This window comes from Chrysemys picta, chromosome 1 (genome assembly GCF_011386835.1).
Source record: "Chrysemys picta bellii isolate R12L10 chromosome 1, ASM1138683v2, whole genome shotgun sequence".
NCBI classification, from domain to species: domain Eukaryota; kingdom Metazoa; phylum Chordata; order Testudines; family Emydidae; genus Chrysemys; species Chrysemys picta.
In genome coordinates this window covers 310,517,411-310,531,733 of record NC_088791.1, presented here as the reverse complement: position 1 = coordinate 310,531,733, position 14,323 = coordinate 310,517,411, and the positions used below count along the sequence as shown (strand labels likewise).

General features: G+C 41.7%; 1 protein-coding gene across 36 annotated transcripts in view; it reads left to right on the top strand.

The window, feature by feature from the left end:
* WASF3 (WASP family member 3) overlaps positions 1-14,323 on the top strand; it is a 159,395-nt gene that overhangs the window by 88,090 nt on the left and 56,982 nt on the right. For 27 of the 36 annotated variants that reach the window (XM_005286675.5, XM_065581415.1, XM_024105423.3 and 24 more), the window contains one exon: positions 3,660-3,749. The exons of the other annotated variants lie outside the window; for them this stretch is intronic. The gene's annotated coding sequence lies outside the window, so the exon portion shown is untranslated. The remainder of the gene's footprint in view (positions 1-3,659; positions 3,750-14,323) is intronic. 36 annotated transcript variants of the gene reach the window in all.

Sequence of the window (14,323 nt, the reverse complement as noted above, 5' to 3'; positions counted from 1 at the left end):
GCATCTGAGTATTAAAGATAGGAACTCTTCTGTAAGTTGCTTTCAGTTAACTCTGCAGCTTTGGGGCACGTGGTTCAGACCCTTGGTCTGTGTTGGAGCAGACGGGCGTGTCTGGCTCAGCAAGACAGGGTGCTGGAGACCCAAGCTGGCAGGGAAAGCAGGGGCAGAAATAGTCTTGGCATATCAGTTGGCAGTTCTCAAGGGGGTTTCTGTGATCCAACCTGTCACAGGTACCTTCTTTGCGTTTTGTCAAATTTGCAGTGAAAGTGTTTTTAAAATGAGCAACGTGTGCTGGGTCATCATCCGAGAATACTAGAACATGAAATATGTGGCAGGATGCAGGTAAAACAGAGCAGGGGACATACAATTGTCCCCCATGGAGTTCAGTCACAAATTTAATTAACACATTTTTTTTAATAAGCATCATCAGCATGGAAGCATGTCCTATGGAATGGTGGCTGAAGCATGAAGGGGCATACAAATGTTTAGCATATCTGGCACATAAATACCTTGCAATGACAGCTACAAAAGTGACATGCAAATGTCTGTTCTCACTTTCAGGTGATGCAAATAAAAGTGGGCAGCACTATCGCCTGTAAATGTAAACAAACTTGTTTCCCTTAGCGATTGGCTGAACAAGAAGTAGGACTGAGTGGAGTTGTAGGCTCGGAAGATTTTACATTGTTTTGTTTTAGAGTACAGTCATGTAACCAAAAAAACCCCTTCATTTGTAAGTTGCACTTTCACGACAGAGATTGCACTACAGTACTTGTATGAAGTGAATTGAAAAATACTATTTCTTTTGTTTATCATTTTTACAGTGCAAATATTTATAATATAAAATAATATATACTTTGATTTCAATTACAACACAGAATACAATATATATGAAAATGTAGAAAAACCTCCAAAATATTTAATACATTTCAATTGGTATTCTATTGTTTAACAGTACAATTAAAACTGCGATTAATTGTGATTTATTTTTTTCAGTTAATCGCGTGAGTTAACTGCGATTAATTGAAAGCCCTAGGATAAACGTGTTCACACTCTTGGGGTGAATAGTAAGTGCTCTGTTTAATAAGAACTCCTCCAAACATCCCCACCTGACAACACTCAAAACCAAATACTTCATCTCAGTAGTCTTGTTTCTGGATTTTGAATTTGTCATTCTGCAGTATACTTATCTGAAAAGAATGAACACGCACACACACACGATCTATATAGTGTTGGTTTTTAAGAGTGTGTGTAAAGATTTTTGATACTAGAAATGGGCTTTAAATTCAGTCTGTGATTGTTATTAAAAAGGAAGTGAAAAGAACAAGGTTCTTGTTCCTATTTTGGCTCTTCTGTACAATAAGAAAATTACAGAGAAAAGAATAGGAGGGAAGGGAAATGGGTGGAGTCAAAAGAGATCAGAAAAAGAGGCATGTTAACTGTCGGATGTTGGAAAGGAGTGGGCAGAGTTGTTAAATGTTAGTGAGGACTTAATTTGCTAGATTCTAGAAGCTTCTGGAATGCAGGCAGGGCATCTGATAACATGGTTCTATATAATGCTGATTAGCTCATCTTGTTTTTAAGTATTTGTTGAATTCACTGGGTGGTGATTTCTCATTCTAACTGTAGTAAATGTGAAATTTGGTGATCAGTCCTCCCTCTTGGTGATTACCAACATCAGTACATGAATGTATCCAATTTAATTTGTCTGTAGTTTAAGCAATAGGAAACAAGTACTGAAGTAATTAAAACCAATATTTCTTATGTAAAATGTAAACATTGTCTTAAGTATCAAGCAAGATGATTTGTAGTCATCTCAAAAAGTTCAGAAAATGGATGCCTTTGGATTTTTCATGGTAAAGTGTACTATTGAGTTAGTCTTAGTCTGTTGAAGAGGAACATCAGAATATTGATGAGTTTGATCATGCAGTAGAGACAGTCTGGATGCTATTGTCATGTATGAAATTTAGCCACAATTATAATTTAAGTTCCTATTCTTGCCCTTCCAGCAGCTCTGTAGCAATATCTCCATTTGGAAGTAATCGATTTCTTTCATGCCCCAGAAGTTTCAAAGAGAACTAAAATTCAAATACATTAATGTATAGTATGAATGAGGAATATATACCAATGATTGATGTGCTTAGCCCTGGATATACTTGTCCAGATAGATATAAACTAGAAGAATCAACATTGATATTTAATGCAAGATGGTTGGTTGAAATTACCTGATAATTGCCGTTAGAATCCACGTATGGAAAACAGTGTTCCTACTTAATGTTGATTCTGTGACTGAAGAGAAAACCACAGAATATTGAATCCAATTTTTGGAATATGCTATTAAAGAATGCACAGGAAAGTATCTTTTCCATTTCTCTGATGATAAAAGTAAAACGAGAAAGAATAGAGAACTTATGTGCAGTCATCTTAAACTACTTATGTATGGTTGTTTACATGCTACTTAAAATTTTGTTGTGAAAGAAGTAACATAATGCAATCTCAAAGCACAGTGTATGCCTTCGTATGTTTAAGGAATAAATATGCTTAAGAAGTAAATTACATTGTTTGTGCTTTTTGTTCCATGAAACCTTTATAGAGTTTTTTTCTGGGTCTTTTGCTGGGATTTCTAGAGGGATTAAAAAATTTTGAGTGGGGAGGGCAGAGAATTTGAGAAAATCACAGCTCTGGATTGTGCTTTACCTTAGTTCTACCTCCTACCAGCTTCCAGTGACGATCAGGATGGGTTAGAACTTGGGGCTAGCCTCCTCTTCCAAGAGTATGGGGTCATGCACATACTGCATGTGTATGAATTTGTGACTTTAAACCCTAAATCTCTTTCTGATGGGATTGATGCTCTTTCCGAATAGGGCTTATACTGTCCCTATGAAGGTTGTGCGCAGTGTTGTAGCTGTGTCGGTCCCAGGATATTAGACACACAAAGCAGGTGAGGTAATACCTTTTACTGGACCAACTTCTTTGGTGAGAGACAAGCTTTTGAGCCTACCTAGAGCTCTTCTTCAGGCTTCACCCACCTTATCTTCCTACGAAGGTTAACTTTTTCATCCCTAGATCTTAAGTGCCACCTTAGTTATTTTGCCTTTTGAAATGCATCAGTTTACATTAAATTGCAAGTGTTTAAAAAGGCGGAGAGCAGAATTACTGCTCGTTAGATGGGAATGTTGGGTTTAAAGCTGCCCTCCCTCCTCAGATATTCAGTGGCTGAGGAGGAATATGTGTTTTGGGAAGAGAGGTGAAGCTGTAGCCCTGGTTCTTTCAGTATCTTTTTAGCTGCTCCCTCCATGTAGAGCCATTGCTCACAGCTGCATGAGATCCTTTCCATAACTCCATCTGACCAGCTGATTGGCTGAAAAGCTAAGTGAAACTGAGCCCTCCCCCCAGCCCTCCCAACATGCACATTTAGCACTGATTCTGGTGGAGCAGAATTTCAGGGTCCGCTGTAAACCCGTACATTATTCACAGATGCGCCGCTAATTTAAAGTTTGCTATTTCATGTGTTTTCATGAAGGGTTTTCATTTCCGAAACTGCTTTTAAAAAATTAGAGGTTCTGATTGTGTTTAAAAAAAACGTAAGTTTCCAAAAAATATTTTAATTAGATTTTTTAAATAAAATAAAAGTTGATTTTAATATTTTTCTGACTTTTCAGTGTTATCCGTGGTAATCTCCAGGATCTGCAGGAACGTAAACTAAGATTTTGATGACCCTAGCTGGTGAAAGTTGCTGAAGCCTCACTTTAGTAAGTGATTATTTGGAAACACAGTTTGCCTTTGTTTCTAAGTTAGTTTCTGGAACATTTCTATCCTGCCAGCTCAGTGGAGATCCATTGACACAATATCTGATTTCATGGAGCACAGCTTTTCGGCCTTGAAGTCTTGAAAAAGTCTTTTCTCCTAAAAATCCCAACTGAATTATTCAGTCTGAGGTTTCTGTTGGGTTTATAATGGCTTATTTATCTCATAATGGGAGTTAGTGTATATGTAGCTACAAAAGCATTTGAAAATGCAGCATATGTGTCTCGCGTGTTACTTTCAATGGTGCTTCACCTGTGCCTGGCCTTGCCTTACATTTTCGTTTTCTTTGAATTTTGAGACAGGAATCCTTAAAATAAATGATTAGTGAGCTGCTTGTGTGCGGAACCTGTTGAAATCAGAACTTGAGATATTGGGAAGGAGGAAGATTTGTGGCAAACAAGCCAGAGATACCAAGGGAAATTGACATGGCATCCACTTCACCCAACTATTGACTTTAACCTTTTACACCTGTGTACTTGCATTGATTGTAAAATAGAAGAAAGCTCTAAGGAAGCCTGATTTCCCCTCCCCCCCCCACCCCCCGCAACTTCGTATCCATCTGTTTTAGGCTGCTATTCCTGCTGAAAGATATGCATGACTATCCTAATTTCATTTAAAAAGCCATTTTGAATACTGATGCGGGGGTTGGGGAAGGGAATGATTCAGCTGGATTGCTAATAAGCACTAAGCATGTTCATTGTTAGGTTATAATTCACTTCTGAGGGTGTTTATGGGGCTTGTTTACACTCAGTATTTGACATCTTGTCATGTTGTCCTTAATTATTGTCATTTTATTTAACTGAATTGATGTAAATTACATTTTAAATTATTGGATATATACAAAGGGATTTGAGAGAAGAGCTTGTGTGTCAAACCTCCTTTCCACACGGTTACTTAGCTTTGACTAGTCTTCCTTCCCTCCCCCTTTTTTCGAATAACCTAAACTCTCTCAATAATACTGTAGTTAGATTCCACAGATTTACACAGGAATAGTCAAAACAGTTATTTTTATCTTTTAATAATGTATTTAAAATATTTTTACTTATGTCTCTTTACATGTATTTTTCTTTATGGATTATTGTTCTTTGGAGGTAGATTCCCTTTGTAGCAAAATAGTCAACTTTTTTTTTTCACTGTTGTTGTCAATGATTTTGTCATATGTAAACTGGTCTGTGCTCTATTCCACAGCTTGTATGAGTGTAGTGAAACTGGGATATATGCTTAGTTGGGAAACAACTTTTTAAAACAACTTCAAATGAAGATTTTTTCTAATACTAAAATGGCATGTAATGAGTGGGGGGGGGGGAAATCTAATCTTTTGAGGAAATGTACAACTTTTTCCCTAAAATAAACACTACAATATTTTACTTTTAAAAAATGTTAGAGCTCAGCAAAAGCTAGGCATTTCTGTCCTGTGGAAAATTCAAGTACTTTGAAATGGTTTTGTACTGAATGGGGATGAAAGGCTGAAATATCAGAACTTCCTCTTCAAGTAGCATCCCTATGAGTTCTGTATTTCAGGTGCGCATGCCCCTCTGGAGACCTTCATTGGAGACTGTCCATTCAGCCTGCGCATGTGCTCTATACAACCTCGTGCCACATACCAAGGATGTATAGAGCTGCCTAGGTGAACTGCCCTTAGGTTCTTCTCTTTCTCCTTGGCCTGCGACAGAGCTGTAGCCCGTCCAGTGTGCACACCTCAGCATGTTACAAATGCTCTCTCTCTTGTCGGGAGGCTATCCTGGTCAGTGACGGCCACTAAGTATATCCATTGCTTGGGAGAGTCCCATGTCTACCAAAAGTGTAACTTCTGTCTACCTCTCAAAAGGCCATGGTTTCCCGCTAAGTCTGTGGCATTAGAGACTTTGACCTCTCAACTCAGTACCATGGAGGTGAAGAATTTTTCCTCCAGAGTTGTCAGGGCCAGGAGATCCTGGAGCACTAGGAGAAGTGCAGCTCCAGCAAGCCAAGCCTCTCCTTTCCCCCCAGACCATCATAACTAATATATTGATATATACCTATCTCATAGAACTGGAAGGGACTTGAAAGGTCATGAAGTCCAGTCCCCTGCCTTCACTAGCAGGACCAAGTACTGTCCCTGACCGGTGTGTGTGTGTGTGTGTGTGTGTGTGTGTGTGTACGCGCCCCAGATCCCTAAATGGCCCCCTCAAGGATTTAACTTACAACCCTGGGTTTAGCAGGCCAATGCTCAAACCACTGAGCTATCCCTCCCCCCAACCATCTGTAAAGGACAGGGAGGCCCAGGACATACACTCCTCTAGAATGGCCCTGTCTCCATCAGACTTACCATCAGTACCTGCAAAATTGAATCGCCAGACACCTTCGGCCCAGGCACCTACATGCTCCAGGTCAGTGGTACCATCCACCTCAACTGCTACATCATTGACCTGTGAACCTTGGAACAGATACAGTGTTGGAGATTCAGGAGTACCTCAGATCACAGCTGGATGATCAGCCTGAACCACAGGCAGAAACCTACCCTGTGGAGGGGAAACCATTCTGGAGGAACAATCTTGACAAACAGCAGCAAGCATATCTTCCCGTTTTGCCCAATACCTTTTTGAACAGGATCCTTCTGTATTTTGGGGATATGCCTCAGGATAACATTCTCCCAAGTAAGGTCAGCCTACAGAAGTGCACGTGCAATTACTAGCTAGCCATTGTTGCACCCACTTTAACTAGCCCACAGCCTACCTGGAATTTATCATCCTATTCCCAACTTGGCAGAACAGACACCCTCCACCTACTCCCATCATATCACAGGCCCAGGGGATCCTACGCAAAGGGGAAAAACTAAGTAAACATCTTACCATCTCCAAGCCCACAAAGACTGGAAATAGCTAATGGAAATGGAATTCCAAAACTGATGGAAAAGTAACATTTTATCAGTGTTGGCATGGAGACTACAACTTGGACAATAACTTGTTCTTTTCCCACAATAGTATTGGCATGAGAGAGAGGGAAGGGCATGGAAATGGCTAGCACATCACAGACACAACTGTCGTGGATGATAGAGAGGCAAACAACACTCCTGGAGCACAGGGCCTTTGAAGCCTTCCAGCTTTGAGCAACTTTGAAAATTGAATAGTTTTTGTTGTGTTTTTGTTTTGCATTTTTTCTGTTCACAAGCTTATCACATTCGACTTGGTGTATTCATTGCTACTGAAAATGTGTTTACATTCATGGTTCTGAATCTTGCACCATTCCCTGAAATATGCATCATCACGGTCATAATAGCCACACTTGCACAAAAAGGCTCCTGTTTACAAGCATTATATGACATTCACATATGCACTAAAAACTCAACAAGAAATGTGATATAACATACACACCAAGTCTGATTAACTCCTTTTATGAGGAAGTACACAAGAAAATGTGCACAGTCAGTTATGCTGATAAATGCCCTCTACAAAAGCATGCACGCTCTTCACAGGTGGCACCAATACTTGAACTATGAGCGTAATTTGGCTCTCACTCTGTGCCCTTGAGTAGTTGCATCATTTCATAGAGGCCTCCAATCAGGCCACTCAAAACATTTGCCAAATCTGCCCACCACCATCCATTTGCAATGTTTTTTCCATTGCCTTCACAATAGTTGCACAAAACACAGCGAACAGCTGTCATAATGAAGATGTTTCTTATCAGGATGCTCCATCTAGTTTTCAGTTTTCCAAATGCATGTTCCAGTCATTCTGCAATTACTCAGAGCCTAGTTACAGTTCCTTTCTCCTATCCAGCTGTTCCATTAGAAGTTTCATAAGCTAAGGCATTAGAGGCTAAACTTAGTCTCCTGGAATAGGTGATGGAATGGCAATGCCACCAATGTTCAGTGATACAATAGGAGCAAAATTGACATTTGTCATTGGAGAAAACAGTCCAGATTTTCCAAAGAACCTGGTATCATGAACCTTTCCAGCCCACCCCACATAAATATTGGTGAACCTTCTGTGGCGATCAGCTGGGTCTTGCCACACTGTAGAAAAATACCCCTTTCTGTTGTTGAACTCCATGGCTTCGTATGTGGTGGTGGTGGTGGGGGAGGAGAGTATCTGAATATGCAGATGGGTCCCATTCCTGGCCCCACTACAAGTCAGGGCCCCCAAATGTGGAAACTAGTTATATCTGCTTGAGTATTGCCCAGTCTTATGACCTGAGGGGAAAGAATCTTCTTGATAGCAGTGCACATCTCTACGACAACAGCTCTGACTGTTAGATCTACCAATACCAAATTGGTTAGCTATGAACCGGTAGCAATCAAGGATTGTGAGCTTCCAGATGGCAATGGTCACGCACTTCTCTATGCTGAGGGTAGCTCTCATGTAGGTATCTGTTCTGCTGTTGTAGTTCTTTTGCCACTGCTGGTCATCCCAGGTCTGCCACACTGTTCTGTCCCACCAGTCAATGCTAATTAGCTGAGCCCAAAAGTGGCACTCCACTAAGTGAAGCTGCTGCGGGAAAAGATGGAAAAGTATCTGGTTTGCTTCTCAGATTATTTTAATGCCCTGGTTCTGAATTTATTGTATAGTTCAGATATGCTAACAGCAGCCTGTCATCACTGTGAAGACCACTGCAATCGCAAATGTTTCCTCTATGTGGCTTGACAGTGCTTTAAAAACGTGGCTGGATGATGGGATAAAATGAGAGGTATCATGGAAATTTAGTGCTGATCCCCAAGCCCCAGAATTCCATTGCCTTCCAGTGGGTATGCCACAATGTCCATAGTATGTGTAGCAGAGTGGTAGAGTAATGTCCCAGGGGATATCTGACAAGAATACGGAGTGCTGATGTTGAAACACTGCAGTGTTGTGTGGCCTCAGTGATAAGAGGCAAAGGTACCTTAATCACGGGAAAACAGTGTGGTGTGTGTGCTCAAGCAATTCTTGTTGCAGATTGCTTAACACAGGTGCACAAAATCCTCAGCAAGTTTCAAATGTAGAAATGCCCTCATTTCCAGAAGTTGAAATTATTGAAAATTGCTTTTGGGTCTCAACTTGGTAGAAATATCAGGTTGATGGAGAAAGTGGCAATATGTGACACAGACTTTCCTGCCCACCCCCAAAAAGAGAAATAAAAGAAACAGTAACCAGAAGGGGTACGGAGTAGAGCTTAGCAAAAATCAGAATTTCTAATTTATGTGAAACTTCAGTATTTTGACATTTTGTTTTCATCATGAATCAGGAAGAAAAATCTAAATAGTTTTTTTGTGGAATGCAAAGTTTGAGGTAAAATCCTTTGAAACGTTGAAACATTTTGTTTTGGAACAATTTGACATTAAACTGTGTTCACATGTCTTGTAATTTATGCCCCCTTTCTTCCCTGTGGGCCAGGGTCCCTGGCCAGACTTACCTCACCTTGTGATGCACAACAGTCACGGAACTCCCATGAAGCACTGTGTGGGTGCAGCCAGAATGGAGACTGCGGTGCATCATGAGATGTAGTCTAGCCAGGGAACCTGGCCCGTTGCGGGAGGCAGGCAGAAAGGGGCACTAGGCACTGCAGCAGCTCAAGTAGACACCGTTGAATTGACCCAAAACCGTGGGTGGCGAGTCCTATGGGCCCATGGTGCCTGGGCACCAGGAATTTTCCTGGCCCTGGGCCCAGCTCCAGCAATGTCTGAGGCCGGGTCTCTCCCTTGGTCCCGCCTTCCACCCTGCGTGTCCCCCGGGCCATTTAAAACAGCCTGGGGCCCCCCACTCACCACTGGCAGTGCAGCAGAGCTGAGCGGCTTCCTGCCTGCTCGCTCCATTTGGCTGCCGGCCCCTCCCTGCAGCCCCTGGGCGGGGTAGGTCTGTGTCCCACCCCAAGTGCCCCTGCGGTCAATGGGAAGTTGCGGGGGCAGTGCCTGGCGGTAGCAGCACATGGAGACTACTGGCCTGCCCTGTCTAGGAGCCCCAGGTAAGTACCACCCCCTCACCCCCTCCGAGAGCCTGCACCCCCCCCTTCAGCCCCCAAACTCCCTCCCAGAGCCTACACCCCCTCCCTCCACCCCCATCCCCAAACTCCCTCCCAGAGCCTACACCCCCTCCCTCCACCCCCCATCCCCAAACTCCCTCCCAGAGCCTATACCCTCTGCCTCCACCCCCCCCGTCCCCAAAATCCCTCCCAGAGCTTGCATCTCCTCCCTCCGTACCCCCTCTGGCCCCCAAGCTCCCTTCCAGAACCTGTATCCCTCACCCCCTCCTGCACACCCACCCCCTGTCCTAGCCTCCGGAGCCTACACCCAGCACCCAAACTCTTTCCCAGAGCCTGCACCCCCACTCCTTCCCACACATCCTCTCCTGCCCCCAAACTCCCTCCCAGAGCCTGCACCCCAGACCTCATCCCCCAACCCAAACTCCCTCCCAGAGCCTTAGGCGGGTGGAGTTTGGGGGGGGGGTTTCTGGGCACCACCAAAATTTCTACAAACCTGCCACCCCTGCCCAAAACAAAATGTTCAAATGTGGTTCAACAAACTGAAGTATTTCAAATCAGGTTGACCGAAACCAGAACAAAATACTTAGTTTTGCTTTTCCCAATAGAAAATTGAGAAACATCAGCAAAACTGACAGTTTCCCATTGAACATTTCAGTTTTGCAGTAGCTGCATTTGCTGTTGAAAAAATGTTGAAGAAAAATTCCTCAACATCTCTAGTGCTGAATTTAAAAGGGAAGACTTTTTACAATTTTTTAAAAAGATGCTAAATCAGAATGAGGATAAGTCGTAAGTGTTAGTTTGAGCAGCTAGTGAAGACAGAAAACATAAATCAAATTAAAGACAGAGATGACCAAAGGATTGTCAGCTCTAGATCTTTTTTATTTTTGTTTTGTCTAACTTCACTTTTTACCCAGGCTTTTACATAAGAATGGCCATACTGGGTCAAACCAAAGGTCCATCTAGCCCAGTATCCTGTCTACCGACAGTGGCCAATGCCAGGTGCACCAGAGGGAATGAACAGAACAGGTAATCATCAAGTGATCCCATCCCCGGTTGCCCATTCCCAGCTTCTGACACAGAGGCTAGGGACACCATCCCTGCCCATTCTGGCTAATAGCCATTGATAGATCTATCGTCCTTTTAAGTTTAAGTAGCAAGGAAATAAAAATAGAAAACACGGGTATATCTACAGATCACTTTCAAAAGACAAAGGGAATTTATCAGGGGAAAAAAGAACCCTTCACCATTTTCCTGCAGATGTTTTAAGTTAGGGTTAATTGCAATGCTGAGAATCAAAAGGAAGCTTCCATTGATTTTACTGCTGGTTAGTTTAAGGTCTTCTGAGGATTTAAACTGCACATTTTCATTGCAGTGTAGATCTTAAAGACCTTAACATTCTGTGGTTGTCACAATAGTCTTGACCCAGACAGATATTCCAAGCACTTGAAATCCAATAAGACAGTGTTAAATAGGATCAATATAAGTCAACTCTGCAGTTTACATCTGTTAAAACATTCTGACATCTTTAGCTTCTGGAGTACTCTTATTTTTCCAGCATAGACAACAGCTATAGGTAAATTCTAAACTATCTTTGAAATATGTATGGACTTCAGTCTGTATTGCACTATAAATAATAGTAATATTACAGGCTCATACATGCAATTTGTTGGCATGTGTTAAATTCTCCATCACAAGATTTATGTTATCAGTAAATTCCCCAACATAACATTAAAAATACATAGTAAACAGTAGATGAGTTGCTTATATTTATCGCATTACACAATTGCAAGAACACTGTAATTTAGATAAGAAAAATGATCCCTCCCTCAGTTCAATGAAATTGAAATGCAAGAATTTATATTTCATTACTTTGATTTTTGTTATGGGTTCTTAAGATGTGCAATTTGTATCCTTCAAAGGAGCACACTTAAACATCCACAGCTATACTCTAACTTTTTTTTAAGAAGTTGAGCATTATCCAAACTCCCTCTTAATGATCCTGTGCTCTTTCTGTCTTTCGTTGCGCATCATTTCAGATTATAATGGTGTTTGTGCGCCTGCAGCCATAGCACCCTGAATTGTATTCTTGTCGGATCTAATGAAATAAGGAGGGTCGAGCTAGGACAATACTTATATAGGAAAGGAACTTTTCCCAGGAAAAAGTCACTGTGCTGTGTTGAGTATTTGTGTCACTTTCCCTTTATGTCAGTATTTGACCAGTGCCCGTCGAATAGTATGAGGGGAACGCTGTATGCTGCAAGAGTTAGTTCTTTTGGTGAGATGGAAAAATTAGGTGTTCATTACAAATCTTACAGTTGTTTTTAATGGAAAAGGGATGTAACTCTGCTGTGCTAGGTTAAATCCAATTTGGATAATTATATTTTGCATTCCTCAAATTATGCATGAGGTTTCAGTTGGATACTTTGGTTTTCTTACCTGAAATATGTATGTAGTATTGTTGTGTGCTGTGAAATAGTTATGATGTAGCTAAAATTCCATGTTGGGCAAAAGGATCCTTTGAGAAATTGAGCAGGTATGGTAACGGGACAGGATTTCTTAATATCTCAGTGCACAAGGGCATTGGAACCACAGATTATTTTAGGGCTAGATGCAGCTGACATGTTTCCACAATGCTGCTGCTGCTAGATACAAATGGGAACAGGGAGAACGAATGGTAGGTAGGCAGAAGAACCATCCACTCCCCTAAAGATGCAGCCAGTAGCATTTGGTAACAGGAGCAGACTGACTGTTGGCCCGCTGAAGAAGCAAAATGTGGGAGTAGGGCCAGCAGGTCCCCTCCTAAGACTTCAGCATGAAGAAGGAATAAAAGACTTCTGAGTTGCCACCCAGAAGCTGAGAATCAAGGTAAAGGAAAGATGTCATGGGGAGAGGGAAAGAGTTTTGTGAGGAGGGGGTGAAGCCAGTGCTGGCTGAAATCATACATAACATAAGAACGGCCATACTGCGTCAGACCAAAGGTCCATCTAGCCCAGTATCCTGTCTTCCAACAGTGGCCAATGCCAGGTGCCCCAGAGGGGATGAACAGAACAGGTAATCATCAAGTGATCCATCCCATCTCCCATTCCCAGCTTCTGACAAACAGAGGCTAGGGACACCATCTTCAACCCCACCAGCAATTCACTTCTTTGCTACCCTTTCTAGAGACTAAGGAAAAGAAGCCATGGTGGATTTGGGATCTGCACTCTCTCTTTTCATGGAGGGGGGAGTCTTCATAGTTGGAAAGAGAGGGGGGACCAGGCTGCTTACTGAAATGAAGTGTGGGGGAAGAAACACCAGCAAACTGGGGAAAAGAAACCCTGTTAGCCCCTAAATGCCGCCTCAGAATCCCGATAGTTGCAAATTTTGTGAACCGACCCCCATCATGAGAGAAAACCATCTAAATATTGTCTGCTCTAATTTTCCTTATTGGCAAAAACAAACAAAATCCTCCCACTATTCTAAATACTAGTACCATCTGGTATGTACCACCAGTAAAACCTCCAGTAATAAAAATGAATTATTTATCCCTTTAAAGGAGAATTACATTTTTTTAAAAATTCATTATTGTCTCTGTTGCATCTATATCAAGTAAAGACTTTTTCCCACTAATTTCCAGCTTGACCTATACAAGTAAACTGTAGTAGGTAACACACATCATGTGAACCACTTATGTTATGTAACTTGTACCCTAATAAGCAGGAGATGTGTGGAATAGCAAGACTCCTTTCCTCAGGTTGGGGAGGGCTCTGTGGCCAAGGGAAGGTGTTTTACTATCCTGCCAGCCCTCTATTTCAGTAAGTTACTGACTGCACATCCAGTAGATTATGCACAGTGTTGCATCAGTATAGGCTACCTACTGCATTCACATAGTGAGTGAATTCTTACATTTCATTTTAACTGAGTTTTACCTTAAAAATTACTAAACCAGTTTTGTTCAGAATTAATCAAAGGAGATGTCCAGAGACATGCAAAGTTTGCAATTATAAACTTCAGTCATTTTTGCGTAATTAGAGAGTTTATAGTCAAAGGGGGAAACTTTTTTCATGCTTGTCTAACTCAAAGAGCAAAATCACTTCACCCATTTATCTTTCCAGAATTATTTGTCTTTGATCTGAGACGAAGCGTGGAAAATTGCATCCCAAAAGGATCCTGAACGCACCTTCCTTTAAGCTCCCTCCCAAATAAATCAGAAGACTGTTAGCTTGAATACCTAATCTGAGCTCAGTTGCAGTTGCCTGCCTGCCTGCCAGAATGAGTCTCTCAGACATTCAGGAGAAAGACGGGGTATGGAGGGGGATATTGAAGGATGTGTCTATACCCCTTCCCCCATTCTGTGTCTGATATAGTTAGATTTTAAGCTCTTTGGGGCAGGGATGGACTGTCTTACTGCTCTGTTTGTACAGTGTCTAGCACAATGGGGTCCTGCTTCATGACTAGGACTCCTAGGTATTATGATAATACAGATATATTAGAAGTAAGTGGAAGACCAAGAACAGAGTAGGCCATTACTCAGTGATGAGTTAAAGGCAATAATAGAAAATATGGAAATGGCAAAAGTGCTAAATGACTTTTTTTTTTTTGTTTT